Source organism: Apodemus sylvaticus, chromosome 10 (assembly GCF_947179515.1).
Source record: "Apodemus sylvaticus chromosome 10, mApoSyl1.1, whole genome shotgun sequence".
Classification (NCBI taxonomy): domain Eukaryota; kingdom Metazoa; phylum Chordata; class Mammalia; order Rodentia; family Muridae; genus Apodemus; species Apodemus sylvaticus.
Window position 1 is genome coordinate 60,526,880 of NC_067481.1, and position 14,306 is coordinate 60,541,185.

Here is a 14,306-nt window from a genome sequence, read left to right on the forward strand (position 1 = left end):
GCTGCCGCCTCTGCCTCCTGGATTCTTCTCTAGGGAAACTAGGGAGATGTTGAACTGCGCCCGCCACCCCATGTTTTCCAGAACCCTGCCATAAGAATCTCGGGGTGGGAGTAGGGGGTAGGGAAGGGCAGGTTCCAGCCACTCCTTGTTTCCACTGAAGAGAGTGAGAGCCTGTGAGGGGATTTGCTCTGGCCCTGGCTTGATGCATGATGAAAGACTTGCATGTAACCAGAAGGCCTGGGTAATGACAGTGCACCGTGGAGAGAGAGGGACAGAAACAGGCAAACACTTTATACCCTGTGCCCTGGTGGCACTACTGAGAAAAGAGAGTTAGGAAATGTTATCAAGCAAATTATTTCCCCTTAAAATAAACCATCCCCTAGCCTGCCTGGTTGTCACATGGTAATACACACATCTAGTGGTATTGTGGAACTACAGTTGCTGTGGGAAATACTACACTGCCGTTCTTGGAAGTGGATGTGTGAAGACTGTATCGGGTCACTGCTTCTAGGGCATCTTCCTGTGGAGAGCAAACACTGAGGATCAGGGCAGGAAACACTGGCAAGAACACTCCCTAAATAACGCACGCACCTTCTCACCATTTCTGCATATGTTAAAATGCGTCTGTTTGCTTTTGTTTGGGTTTAATGCCCATCACAGATCTCTAGCTATGATAGAATTTAATCATAAACCAAATGCCGCATCACTCTTCAGCCAAATGTCATGAAATCATTGTTGATGAGGGGAGGAGATAAAGTAATTGGATTAGAAATGGGTGGTTTAAGTTTACACCATTTTATTATATCAGGAATTTTTGATATTTGAGCTGTGGCTTTCCACAGCTGTGCAGTCACTTGTGCCTGGGTTACGCATATAAGCCAGGTGCTGTGACTTCGTCCTTACATTCCAAACGAAGATAAGTTGTGGAGATGGCCAAGTGTGTTACTTTAGTAAGCTTTGCATGAAATAAAACACGGATCTTTCAACTCCTGCAGCACAGAGCTTTGTTCTGTCCAGTCTTTTGTCCTCCTCCGCACTGGTCTGCAGCGGTAGTGGATTGCACACAAGCTTCTGCTCTTACAGTCTGTCTGTAATCATTTCCTAGTCACACAGGTTTGCATTTTAGTCTTTCAAAGAGATTGCTCTCTCTAGAGTGTTCTTATGAAATATTAATTTCCTGTAATACACAGTCATTGTTTGAACTTGTAAGTGTTGGTTTGTAGAAATGGAGAGAGAAATCTGTAGCATGAGGAATGTCTGTACATAGAGGATTCCTAGCTTTGTTTAATTTCCTATGTCCATTTTGATTCTATATCATAGCTTGGTATATTACATTTAAAAATAAAACACTAAAGAAAAAGTATGCATTGTTACTCGCAGAAATCTCATGTTCAAATAATATGGAAGGGGTTGTATAAGAACGTTAAGTATTGTTTTAGGTTTAGTTCATTTTAGATTTATGCAGTTCTAAAGGAGCACAACCCAGTGGATCTGAGCTTCTGTTGAAATAGTGTAACTGGGTAGCATGACGAGCAGCACCATGTGGGCATGCGCATCTGAGATGATGTGTGCCTAGGAACACTTGTGACATTCCCCAAGAAAATTGCTGGCAACCCTTGGCCTAGTTCATTTAATAAAATTCTTTAGAACTCGCCATAGATTCAGTTTAGAAAATAAGCAACGTATATTCAAAGAAGCCACTACATATTTTATCAGAGGTGATGTGGTACTGTGTGAAAATCTGTGTTCTCATCCAGTTAAATTGAGCTAAAGGCAGTTTCTGTACTTCCTGTAAAAACAAAATGTGGAGACTGTGAGTGACCTGTTTTCAAGTTACTGAGAGTGCTATAAAAGTGCACGTTTAAATTGAAGCAAGTGAATTAATTGTTAATAAAATATTTCTGACCTTCTTTAAAAGAGGCTTTAAGAGACCCTCTGGCTACCCCTTTCTCTGTACTGACTGTAGCTAAATTACACAAAATTAGACTATTAGGGTTTATGAGAAGTTCAGCCATAGTATTTCTGAAAAAATAAATATTGTTATTTTAAAATTGAGTTAAAATGATGATCCTTGAAGAATTCCCAAGTGGGGAGGGGGTCTTATATCTATTTTTGTATGCCTGGTTTAATTGAATTAACAGATTATAAATTATAATTGTATTCAGTGTGTGATGTAAGGCACTTGTTATACTCAAGCTGTACCGTTGATGATCAAGCCTTTTAAATGCTATCACTGATACCAAATATATTAAAGCTGTAAAATTGTATCTGTTGAATTAAAAAAAAAAATAATGCTAAGTTGGGGATCCCTTACATCCTGCCTTTGCTATGAATGTCAAAAAATCACTAACTATGAAATATAAATTGAGAGACTTGTATCATAATTGAAATTAAGGAAATACCTTTCGCTTAAAATTTGTCCTAGGTTCAGATTCTCATTAGTTCCCAAATAATCTCAGTGAGGCGGTGTAGGACATGGGACACACATGACATTTGAGGTGATATACAGGGTCCTTCGATTTTGCATAGATGTTTCCTGTCAGGCGGCTCTGAGCTGGTGTTTACAGACTAGACCCTGTGGTCACTGCACTTTTTCAGTTGTATATTCTAGGTGCTTTTTTGCTTTGTTATTAGAGAATTTCCTTCCATTTAGTAAATGGTACTTTTAGTTTCTTCACTAAACTTTTGATGATATAGATTCCACAATGTCTTTGAGTTCAGCAACTGTTACAAACTGAAGAGAAAAAAGAAAGAATGGGTCTTTCTAATTGTTAAAGAATGAAGAGACAAAGATACAAGTGTGGTTTTGTTTTGTTTTGTTTCACTGACATTTTAAACTAGCTATCAAGAAATCTGGCAAAAAACTTATGCTAGAAAGTTTTTTTTTCTGAAGAAAAAAAAAAGAAAGAAAGAAAAAAGATATTAACTAGGTCCTGAGAGGGGTTAGTGGCTGTTCTTACTAGAAGATGAAATCCATCTACCATTGTCGGCAATGTTTCAGAGCCCAAAACAAGTCTGTAAGGTATAAGACTTACTTTGTGTGTGGACCACAGGTGTCTCCACCCCCAGAAAAGCAGAGAGTACACATCACATCAAAGAGCCTGAGGCCGTCCTCCATGCCCGCCTGTGTGCTGGGGGGAACAGGACTGAGGAGAACAGCTACAAAACAGCCCTGTTGCTGAACTCGGGGGACAGACTTGCTTCAGGAGTAGGTGGACTTCAGGGCTTGCTGTGGACAGATTAGTTGCCTCAGTATTTTCAGTTAAAATCCTTGTTTGAGAGCATCATAGTCACATGCAGCTATAAGAAAACTAGAGATTCCTCATGCCTTTGGTCCAGGTTGCCCAGCAGTGATGTCTGCCCTACAGAACCTGAAGATGATAATGATCTGTTGTGTCTTGAAATGTTCTTTAGCCTGTCCAAATGGCACTGGATTGGTTATAGTTTTTGGTTTTGCTGTTGTGTGTTTACTTGCTTGTTTGTTATTTTATTCTGATTGTAGAACAATACATATCCGTGCATGTAAAATCATCTTTTAAATTAATAAATATTCAATCAGATTACCATACTATTAGACTCAAGTACAAACCCATACTACGTAACAGTTTGTTTCTGAATGGGTAAACACTATAATTACACAGTGGAGTGTTCTTTCCTATCCTATGCAATTTGTTTGTTCTTTTTGCAGACTTTATTAGAATCTCTGTCTAGATCATTTGTATATAGAGCTTATAAAATTGCTATCTGTGGGTACTTTTGCTAGTTAACTTTTTATAATAAAGGGAGCTGCTGTGTTCAGTAGTACTTTAGCAAACTGATCACTTACTTTAGGCTGAATTAATAGCTCTCCAGTTTTGTTCTATGTAATAAATCCCTTGCAGTATCACTGCCTGGTATGCTGGTCCTGTCTCTGCTCTGGGTTTTCTGTTTTAGGAAACTGAGAATACACCCTGAGACCCGTGTGGGTCACTGAGTGCTGTAGAAGAACCCGATGCTGTGTCCACTTGAAGAGCTAGACTGTGGGGAGCAGTTCACTAGATCCTGAGGCTTGCTGGCCTTGTGTTGTTGAAGAGACAGGGTACTGGTGCAGAAGGAGCACCATTCCGTTCCCAGATTTACTCAGATAGGAGCATGCTGTCTTTCATAGGCTTAGTCTGTAAACCGTGGGGATTTTTAGATTGGAACTTTACACCTGTCCTTCATTTGACTTTTCAAACCCATAGCCAGGAATTCAGGAGGTTGAACAGCATGACTAGACTCTCAGAGCCCAAAGCCAGTCCCGGGATTAATATGTTTATCTAACAAAATTCTGGTTGTTTGGGCTAGTTGGTTGGTTTCACCTAGATTTTTTTATATTTTTCTGTTTTAAGTAATAACGGAAGATATTTAAACTAGTGAGTTAGCTTACAGATGGAGCTAGAGAGGCAAGAAGCACCGGCCTAGACCTAAAAGGAAATGATGGTGAGAATGGGGTGTTAAATGTCTGCCACCTCCCATGACTCACCAGTGCTTTTCAGTAAGAACAGAAACCTGCACAGTTGGATGGTCCTCAGCTCACGTGTCTCAGCTCACATTCACAGGCAGTGTGTACAACACAAAGCACTTGTGCTACATGTGTGGAAACAAGGCCGCGGGGAAGTCATCTGATGGACCATGGGTGAGTGCTGCCAGAACACCCCAGGTTCATCCTGTGTCTCACTCTGGTTCACAAACCTTTATTTTGTTGTCCACATTCAGTGAGGCAGTGTGACATGGGGTCACAATGCACTGTGTGCAGGATGGACACTCAGTGATGGTGTGGAACAGAGGCCGGGAACCAGTGCCTGGGCAGGTGTGAGGGCCATGGCCTCAACCAGATGTCCTTACCTTTAAAGTGAGAGTAATGACAGTCCCAAATAGGCTGGAGTGAGGATTACTTGCGATACCACTCAAAAGCTTCTCCTCATCCTTGGTGTGAGTGAGTCCTCGGGGAGGAGTAATAGCACTGGGAAATGATTTCTGACTGAAAGTGGTGAGCCAGGCCTGGCCGCAGCTTGTCAGGACACCAGCTCCGTGCACTACTCTGGCGTTCCGCTCCGCTCCTCGGTTTGCTTATCTTTTCTGTTTATTTCAGCACTCATCGCTTTGATGACGTGATGAATGTGTGTCCTAAGTTAGCCTATTAACCCTTGTGAGGTTACCTCATAATTCAAATGAATTATTTGTTCAAAGCAAATTTGCCACTTGACTCGTTGGAAATATTTCCTTAGCTGAGAATGTGTGGGATTCTTCAACTGGAAAATTGATTTTAAAAAAGATTTTGCCAGGCATGTTGCTACATGCTTTCAAAGTCCTAGCACCCAGGAATCAGAGGCAGGCAGGCCCCTGTGAGTTCCAGGCCAGCCAGGGCTATATAGTGAGACCCTGCCTAAATTAATAGTTTCAGATTTTCATTAGTGAATTTTCCCTTTAAGACTTTCAAAGGCCATACCCTCAGCACTTGTGGGAAGATGGTGCAACAGCTGAGAGTGCTTGCTGCTCCAGAGAACCTGAATTTAGTTCCCAGGACCCACAGGCTCACAGCTGCCTGCAGCCCCGGGTCCAGGGATGTGACACCTCTCTGTCTGCCTCGGGCACTCACAAACCCATAGGTAAAAATAAAACGTAAGCTTTAAAAATTAAAAAAAGTAACGTCAGCACATTTTTATATCTAAATAAATATTCATTAGCAGTTAAACTAAACATGTAAAGGTATAAAACATGCATTGTGAACTGGTGAGCAATTCATTCAATAGTGCTTGTATTTGTATGTGCTATGTGACAAGACAGGGTAGGGACAGTGTGGGGAGGTGGAGTATCATAGATCTCTGGGATCCCTGAGCACACAGCTAGCTCAGCCTGCTGGGCAAGCTCCTGGCCAGTGAGGGACCCTGTTTCAAACCTCAGGTAGATGGTGACTGACACTGTGTGACCTCTACATGCATGTACACCAACAAGTGTATAAACACGCTATCTCACATTGTTTGCAGACTTGGCCGGTTTACTCATAACCATCACAGACTCAGGTGAGAAGACAGGGCGCACAGGAGCTGCTCCCTTGCAGTGTCCCATGGCTGGTTTGCTGTGCTGAACAGCGTAAACTAGAGTAACAGTGGTAGTCAGCAAGGTTCAGCCACAGTGAGCTGGGGCCAGGGCTAGAGGAACAAAGTGCTGCAGAAGCAGCTGGTCCTGCCCTCTGTGGAAAGGCCCTCCTCACACTGACTGTCAAAGGGATTTGTGAGGAAATTTTACATTTCTAATGAGTTTTGGAAAAATCTGGATTTAATGTGGCTTTAAAAATGCAATGTTGAATTCTGAAAAACTTTCCACACCAAACCATCTACAAATCCTTTGTAAGAAACACATAGCCACATCTATCTGTGTTATTTATTCTGTTTTGACTTGCCTACAGCTCATTATAATAAAGGAAACTTTGAAAATGAACAGAGAACCCATAGCCCACCGCTCTGAACCCACCCCTGACGCTAAGCGCTGTGTTGGTCTGCCGTCTCCCTGGTTAGTACGCAGCCCCTGGTTGTTTTCAGTCTGCCTGAGGTTTTAAGTTCTTTTCCTCACATTCTGTCCTTTCCTTTAGTTTTTCTCCTAATTTTTACCCCTTCAAAGCACCGAACACTGTTTATCCGGCACGTGGCTCCTCCTTTCCTGGGTAGATTCCTTCGAGCGTACTTTCCCATGGGCAGAGTTTCAGAGGGCTGTATCTAGCAGCAAGCTGACTCCATTTTCCCTGCTGTCTGACATCAGGATGTTCCCCTTCTCTTCCCAAGTGACAGAAGCAGTGTGTGCATGTTTGCATGGTCTTGTTTCATTTTCAAGCTTGGCATGTTTAATAGCAATCCATCTGACCTTCTAGGAAGCTATCCGGACTTTGGGTTGTTACAGGTACTGTGTGTGTTCTGCAAACAATAATCCTAGGGCAGTTTCCTCACAGAGTTTCAGTGTTGCAACTGATTTTTTTACTTGTTTGACTTATTTTTAAATTAGCAAATAATATCATGTTCTGTTGTATAATTGACATTTTTATATATGTATAATTGTAAAATGATCAAATCGTTAGCATATCCTCACCACAAATACTTACCCTTCTTTGTGATGAGACCACTTCAGTCCACTCTTAGCTCCTTGAAATAGTCAAGGCATTAGGAAATAATGGCCACCGTGCTGTGCAATACATCATGTAGTAGCAAATTTCTTTTAAAAATAACTTTTGGCTGAGTGACTGTCATACAGTGATGATAAATGGTAAAGGAAATGATGCCTCAAATATAGTTACTTATTAGAACCATCATTTTGAAAAATCACATTCGTTTACGCCATGGTCTCTCTCATGGCTACTAGTCATATATTATTTAAAATTTTTATGCATGAGCACTGCCTGAGACTTTGTGACTAGCCATAACTTGTAGTGTTAATTTCTCTGTCTTACATCACATTTTGTATTAGAATGGTTAAAAGAAGCCACTATTAAATGTCATTGACATGTGTATTTTTGCCTCTACAGCCAGCCCTCTGTAGGAATAGGGACTATTTTAGTTATTATGGAATAAGAGCCATTAAGCTCTAGATTAGTGTGGCAATTGTTTTAAAACCTAGCATCACAGACTATTAGATTATAGGGAATTTATTTTCTAATGTTGCCTTATAGTATGCACCATATATCTCTGTAATCTATTTACCTTTTCATTTTTTTTATACTTTGTGATCATTGTCATAGTTATTGTTAATACTCTATTCCAGAATGTTTACCTTAGAATTCCATTGCCTCAGACCCAGAGAGATGTCTTAGCTGGAAATAGTGCCTGAGTTTGCTCCAAGACATAGATGGTAGAAAGAGATTGTTTTCTGACAGCCCTGTGTACAGCAGGGCACACACATGCCCACATAGGTACACATTGAATAGATGGATGGATGAATAGATAGATAGATAGATAGATACATAGATACATAGATACATAGATACATAGATACATAGATACATAGATATAGATACATAGATAGAGAATTTCACTCATGCACTAAAGAGGAATAGTACATAATGTGGAATGATTTCAGAGGCTGTGACATGGCTTGGTGGGTAATGTTTGATCTCAGGAACCCACATGGTAAAAGGAGAAAAACAGCTTCCCAAAGTTGCCCTCTGATATGGCATGTGTACACACACACACACACACACACACAAATAAACAAACAAACATATAAATAAATAAATAAATAAATAAATAAATAAATAAATAAAATGTGACTAGAATTTTCCTTTGTTTCATTTTGTTTATGAGACAGATGTAGCCCTGGCTGGCCTGAAACTTAGATCTGTTTGTCTTTGCTTCCAAGTACTAAGCTTATTTATACATACATACATACATACATACATACATACATGTCACAGTCTATGTGACATTTCTAAGTAAAGTCTGATGTGAAGTGTACTTATCTATATAATTTGGTATAAGATATCATTTACCACGTGTTTTGGAGGTCTAATCTCCTTTCCATGTCCCCTTGCCTTGCTACAAGGAAGTTATAAAAACAAAGGCATCTCTTAGAAGACCATCTTTCCGACCTGGGCCTGTAATCCCAGGTAACTGGAAGCTAAACAGGATTCTGCTGTCAAGGCTTGCTTGGGCTACAGGGAAGTTCAAGATCAAACTGAGCAGCTTCTGAGACCCTATCCTAAAATAACAATTAAGAGCAGACTGTGCACACAGTTTCTTGGTAGAATGTTTGTCTTGAAAATTCACCATGCTCCAGATTCAACCTGCAGTTGTGACCAAGATGTCATCTTCCAGTTAACTGAACCCAGTATTTGACATTAAAAATATTAATTACTTCCTGGCCTTTTAGCTAGGATCAAGTACAGTTCTATTTTCATAAGTCTACTGCCTTATGCAGCCTCTGTTTGAGTTGTATAAATGGAGTTTTAGAGCAGAGAAATCCAATGGAGGCCTGATCCATCGACCCCCATACCTCACTTACTGCAGTACCTCCAGGAATGGTGCATCCCTTCAGAGGACTAAACTAAGTCTCAAAAATTAAAGTAATAGTTCAAAATAAATTTAGCTATTCATACATTTTACAGAATATTTAATGAAAAACTAACATTTCTTTAATTTGTATTTGTCACAAGATTTCACTCCCATTTTACATGTACAGGGACTTAGTGCTTCCTGTCTCTTAAGAATTATGTCAGATAAGTGGCATAGATATATGAAACTTGTGATTCTCTTAATATTGGGATTTGATGACCAAATGGAACCCATCTAAGCTCTCCTGAGTCACACTGATAAAAACTGTTGTCGCAGAGCGGTTATTTTCTGGGTGAATTAACAGATTAACCTGGAACCTGGAAAGATGAAGGAATAGTGAAGAGTACTAGCTGCTCTTGCAGAGGACATGGCTTTAGTTCCCAACCCCACAACTGGCTCTAACTCCAGTTCCCTAGGATCCGACCCCCTCTTCTGGCCTCTATGGACGGCTCCACATATGTGGACAAACCATCCGTACACACACAAAACTAAAATCTGAAAAATGTGTCTGACTTACGGAGTTTACGTTTCTAGTTAGCAAAAAGTTAAGAATAAATTCCTACTACACCACTCAGTTGGCTACTTAGTTTGTTAAAGTTAAGGAATCTCTGTAAAACCAATTGTTAATTGTATCTTATTTTTTGTTTTTGTTTTGTTTTGTTTTTCAAGACAGGGTTTCTCTATGTAGTCCTGGCTGTCCTGGAACTCACTCTGTAGACCAGGCTGGCCTCGAACTCAGAAATCCACCTGCCTCTGCCTCCCAAGTGCTGGGATTAAAGGCATTCATCACTATAGCCCTGGCTGTCCTGGAACTCACTCTATAGACCAGGCTGGCCTCGAACTCAGAAATCCACCTGCCTCTGCTTCCCAGAGTGCTGGGATTACAGGCGTGCGCCACCACTGCCCGGCGTTTTCAGTTTTTAAAGATGGTTTTTCTGTGTAGTTCTGGCTGTCCTGGAACTCACTTTGTAGACCAAGTTGACCTAGAATTCACAGAGATACACCTGCCTAGGTTCAAAGGCGTGATTGTGAACTTTGATACTTATTATGACTTCATCTTTCTTAGCAACACTTAATATCTTGTATTTATGCACATACGAAGAAAAAAAAACATTTTCACCATTTTCTATTAGCAGGAGACTTGGGAATATTTAGTTAGTGTTGACTCAGACTTCCGCCGAATGGGTTGGTTGGCCATGTTGCTGTCCTCAGGCCCCTTTGTGAGGTGGGAAATGTACGTGGTGCTCTCCAGAACAGCGTTACTCAATAAATGATTTTCTGTGGCTTCTGAGAGAAAAGCCTATAAAGGGCTTAAATTCTGAGGGCTCTGGGCAGTTACCCAGCATTCCTATCCATCCTGCATGACAAACATCTTACCCCGTGGTAGGAATTTCCAGCCTTCCCACATCTTTCAGTAGGAACTGCTACCCCCTTCTCACACATGGGCAGTCTGCCTGCTCACATACTCAGCTTACCAGCTATAGCGAAGGCAGTTTTAGTCATCAGAGTGAAAGCGAAACAGGGAGAATACAGGGCAGGGGCAGTTGTTAAAACCTGGTAGGAGTATCCCCATCAGTGACTGCCTTCTGCCAGCCAAATAAACAGAATGGCTCCGCACTTTTCTTCTCTCTCTTAATGTGTTATTCTATTCTTATTTCTCTTAATGCGTTATTCTGTTATTCATTATTTCAAGAGAATGTTTCTTGCTTTTACTTACTATTATAGTTTTGCATTAAGATTGACAAGGAAACACATTTTGTAATATTGAAGTTTGTTGAGGTTGAAATGTACTGTGATTGCCCCAGGCAGCATCTCAAGGATGTGAAGAATATAGTGTCTCAGAATAACCAGGTCATTTTCCTCTCCAGGTTCATAGGGTCTAAAGCTCAAAGATACTCTGTAATGTTTGAGGCAGTTCATAGAAAGCAAATTAACTACCAATTAAAAGGTCAGTATGTGCAGCATGTGTTTGCAGATAAGCAGAGTAAGAAAAGCTTGCATTCTTCCCTCCTCCTGCCCCTCCCCTTCCTCCTCCTGCCCCTCCCCTTCCTCCTCCTGCCCCTCCTCTTCTGCTGCCTAGAATAATCTCACACAGATGATTAGACAACAGGTGCCAGGAGAGCGAGGCAAGCTGGCTTTGTGCCACATGTGCACAGTGGAGATCCAGTGTCACCCCAGGTTTTGGTGTATCGCTGTGTCCTTCCACGGGAAGGGATAACCCGGTTGAAATACATACTGCAGCTCCTGGGGGATTAAGTGTTTCCTTTGCTTTATAGTACAGAATTTTACAGTGTCTTTGTTTGGGAGTTCTCAGATTGCTTAATGATTTCTCTAACCCCTACTCCCTCCCCCACTGTGACCAGATGTGTATTACAGCAGTGTTCAACCCTCTGCAGGTTGGCTGGTTTCCTTGCACAGCTTATGATATAGCTTTTCTTTATTTAACAATGACATTTAAATGCTTTGCATTTTAGGGAGCCAATTCAGAGTCAAGATGTTGTTCTATTGTTTAACATTTAATCTATATTGTTTAATATTGTTACATTCTATAAGATGCCTCTATAGTGTTTCAGTTGTAGATAGATTTTATTCATTAATCAGATTTATGTCTATATTAAGCCACAACTGGAATAGTCTAATTGATCATTTTTCTAATCTTTTAAAGTTGAGGGGTTTGGTTTTGCAGTCTCTGTTGATGACAGTAACTTTGGGTAAGATTTAGTGCATTTATTTACTTTTCAAAACAGCTTTTGGAACTCACTATTTTAAGAATAGACTTTGAGGGAATTATAGCCTTTGGCACTTGTTTGAATGGAAATTCCTTTGAGCTTTCTTAGAGGTTTTAGAAGACTCAACTCACATTGGACTCCCCATTGAGGAAGCATGCCATCTCCCCCACCCCACCTCTCCAGTTCACCTTGTGCTGAAGTAGATAATGTTCTTAGAAGCTGTGTGGAGCTAAGAGGAAGGGTAGGCTGCGGACCAGTGGGCTTGTTCAGATGTCCAGGAGAATAATCCATCACTGAGAGACACAGGCTAAATCTGCTGGAAGGATCATGGGTGCACTGTTTCCTAGAAGGTAGGAGGCAGGAGTGCCAGCTCTCACGGGACACCCGCCAAGGGTTAATAGCATTAGGGGAAGAGGCTATACTTGGGGGCAGGCTAAGAGCAGGAAAAGGAGTGTGCATCCTGTTGGAGGGAGCGGTGCGGTGCTCACTCACAGAGTTAGCAGTGTTGATGGTGGAAGGAGGAGCAGAGCAACAGCTGCTTGAGTTGCTGGGGTAAAGCCCTTCCTAAGGCCGGAGCACTGCATTGGCAGCAGGGAGCACTGGGACCTAGTGGACCCTGGCAAGCAGGTCCTAAAATGGTGATCCTTACATGGCAGCAGTAGACTGCTTCCGTACACACCCGGCTCAGAACATGGAATCTAGGGAAGCCCCTGAGGTGGGTAAGCAGGACCCCACAGGCTGCAGCATTGCTTAGGAAGGGCCATGTGGAGAGAGGTAGAGAGCAGAAGAGTCCAGGAGTGCGGCCGGCCGGCCAGCCGGGAGAGCTTTGCACGCCACGTTGGAATAGTCACTTCATTCCCTGGGCAGTGCTGCCTGTGCTTTATGCTGGAAAAGAACATGGCCAGCTTAGCTCCTAGAAAGATCACTGACTGTTGTATACAAAATGAAAGGAGCGGGTAAGCAGGTTGCGGGAAGATGGTAGAAAAGTAGCTAGCGACTGGGAGGACTGAGTTCATGGAGTTTTATAGGGATGGGATGGTGACTGTATGGTAAGCTATTTGAGATTAGCATTTTGCTTTCCCGTGTGACTCTGTGGGAAGAACAGATTATGATTGGTCAGTTTTGTATTGGATGAGCTTAGTAATTATTTTAATTCTACGTTAGCTTCAGAGGAGCTATCTACGTGTTGTATCAGTTAGGTAGAAACTTTAGTTTGGGTTCTGAGACAGTTTGGTCATGCAGCCATAGTAGGCTGTGACTGCCCATCTCCCTGATTCCTCCCTGATTCAAGGCTGTAATTAAAGGTCTGTACCAGCGGCACACCTGGCTTGGGATTACGTTCAGTTTTTTCCTAACTAGAAAATGCATGGTCTTTATAGACACTGAAAAATTGGGAAGATAAGAGTAATAAATCACCCTCCCCTACTACCCAGAGACAGGTATTATAAATATTTCCATTTCCTTCCATCTTTTGTCAGAAAGCAGTGTTTACAAATTGAGATTCCCCCTAGCAAGATCAGAAGGGCACTTTATAGTAGAGGCCCTGAGAGCTGGGCGTGCCTGGGTTTTCTTTTACTGTAGGATGCAATATTTGCCTTTAATAAGGACTAGGTTACATTTTCAGTCTTTTTAATTTTTTTTTTCTTTTGAGGACAAAGCCTTTGTGAGAGATGGCTTGTATGACCTCTTCAAAGAACATTGCCCAGTCACCATGTGCATGAAAGCCACTTTTGATGGATGCCAGACAGTCTGCATTTGCTATTTCAAACGCCTCATGGGGAAAAAAACTTCAGTGGGAATGAGTTGCAGTTTGTTTATTAGAGGTAGACCAGTAGGACATGGGTAACAAGGGAAAAGTGACAGCTGACTGGGCACCTTAACTGGTTTGTAAGAAGAAATGATAAGTGGGTCCTGAGCTTTTTATTTTTTTTTAAACATTCCTTTTAATCTGGTTGGAGATTGATGGAGATATTATCTTGAGCTGTTAGGAGTTGTGAGCTAGGTTGGAATGACAAACATACGTTGACAGCTTTTGAGAGGATGGATGGAGTAACAAGCTCTGAACTGCAGGGTTTGGTCTTCTGTAGGGCCTTTGGAGGAATGTTGCTCTCACTCGAGGTCGGGGGTGGGGGGTGGAGAAAAGACATAGCTTGCTACCTAGTTGGATCTTTTCCCTAGCCTAACTTACAGACATTGTAAGTGGTTTTAAGGTGCCCATCTGCCTAGCACCGCCATAGTTTCTTCTGAGTGTGGAAGAAACTTTAATGTATAGAAATTAGCACTTGTGGTTTGAGTTGGAGCAGTGTGTCACAGTGTCCCCACCAGCACCTCCCTGTGCTTTCGGGATAGTCCCAGGGCCTGTTGGTTCTGAACTTTTCTCTTAAGACCAGCAGGGACTCAGCTTCCTGTGTGAGATACTGGGATAAGAGGCAGAGAACGTGACTGCATCCTGCTTCCTGGAGCGAGTGTACATGCAGGAACAGACAAAGCAGCCTCAGGACCCAGAAGGAGCGAGCAG

The 14,306-nt window shown here is 41.8% G+C and overlaps 1 protein-coding gene and 1 non-coding gene across 3 annotated transcripts in view; both read left to right on the forward strand.

Moving 5' to 3' along the window:
• The window catches only part of LOC127694652 (protoheme IX farnesyltransferase, mitochondrial), a 131,250-nt gene that overhangs the window by 60,847 nt on the left and 56,097 nt on the right, over nucleotides 1-14,306 (forward strand). The gene's annotated exons all lie outside the window — the stretch shown is intronic.
• Nucleotides 8,858-9,039, forward strand: LOC127695749 (U2 spliceosomal RNA). The gene has a single exon (XR_007980102.1). It is a non-coding gene; the product is annotated as a U2 spliceosomal RNA (small nuclear RNA).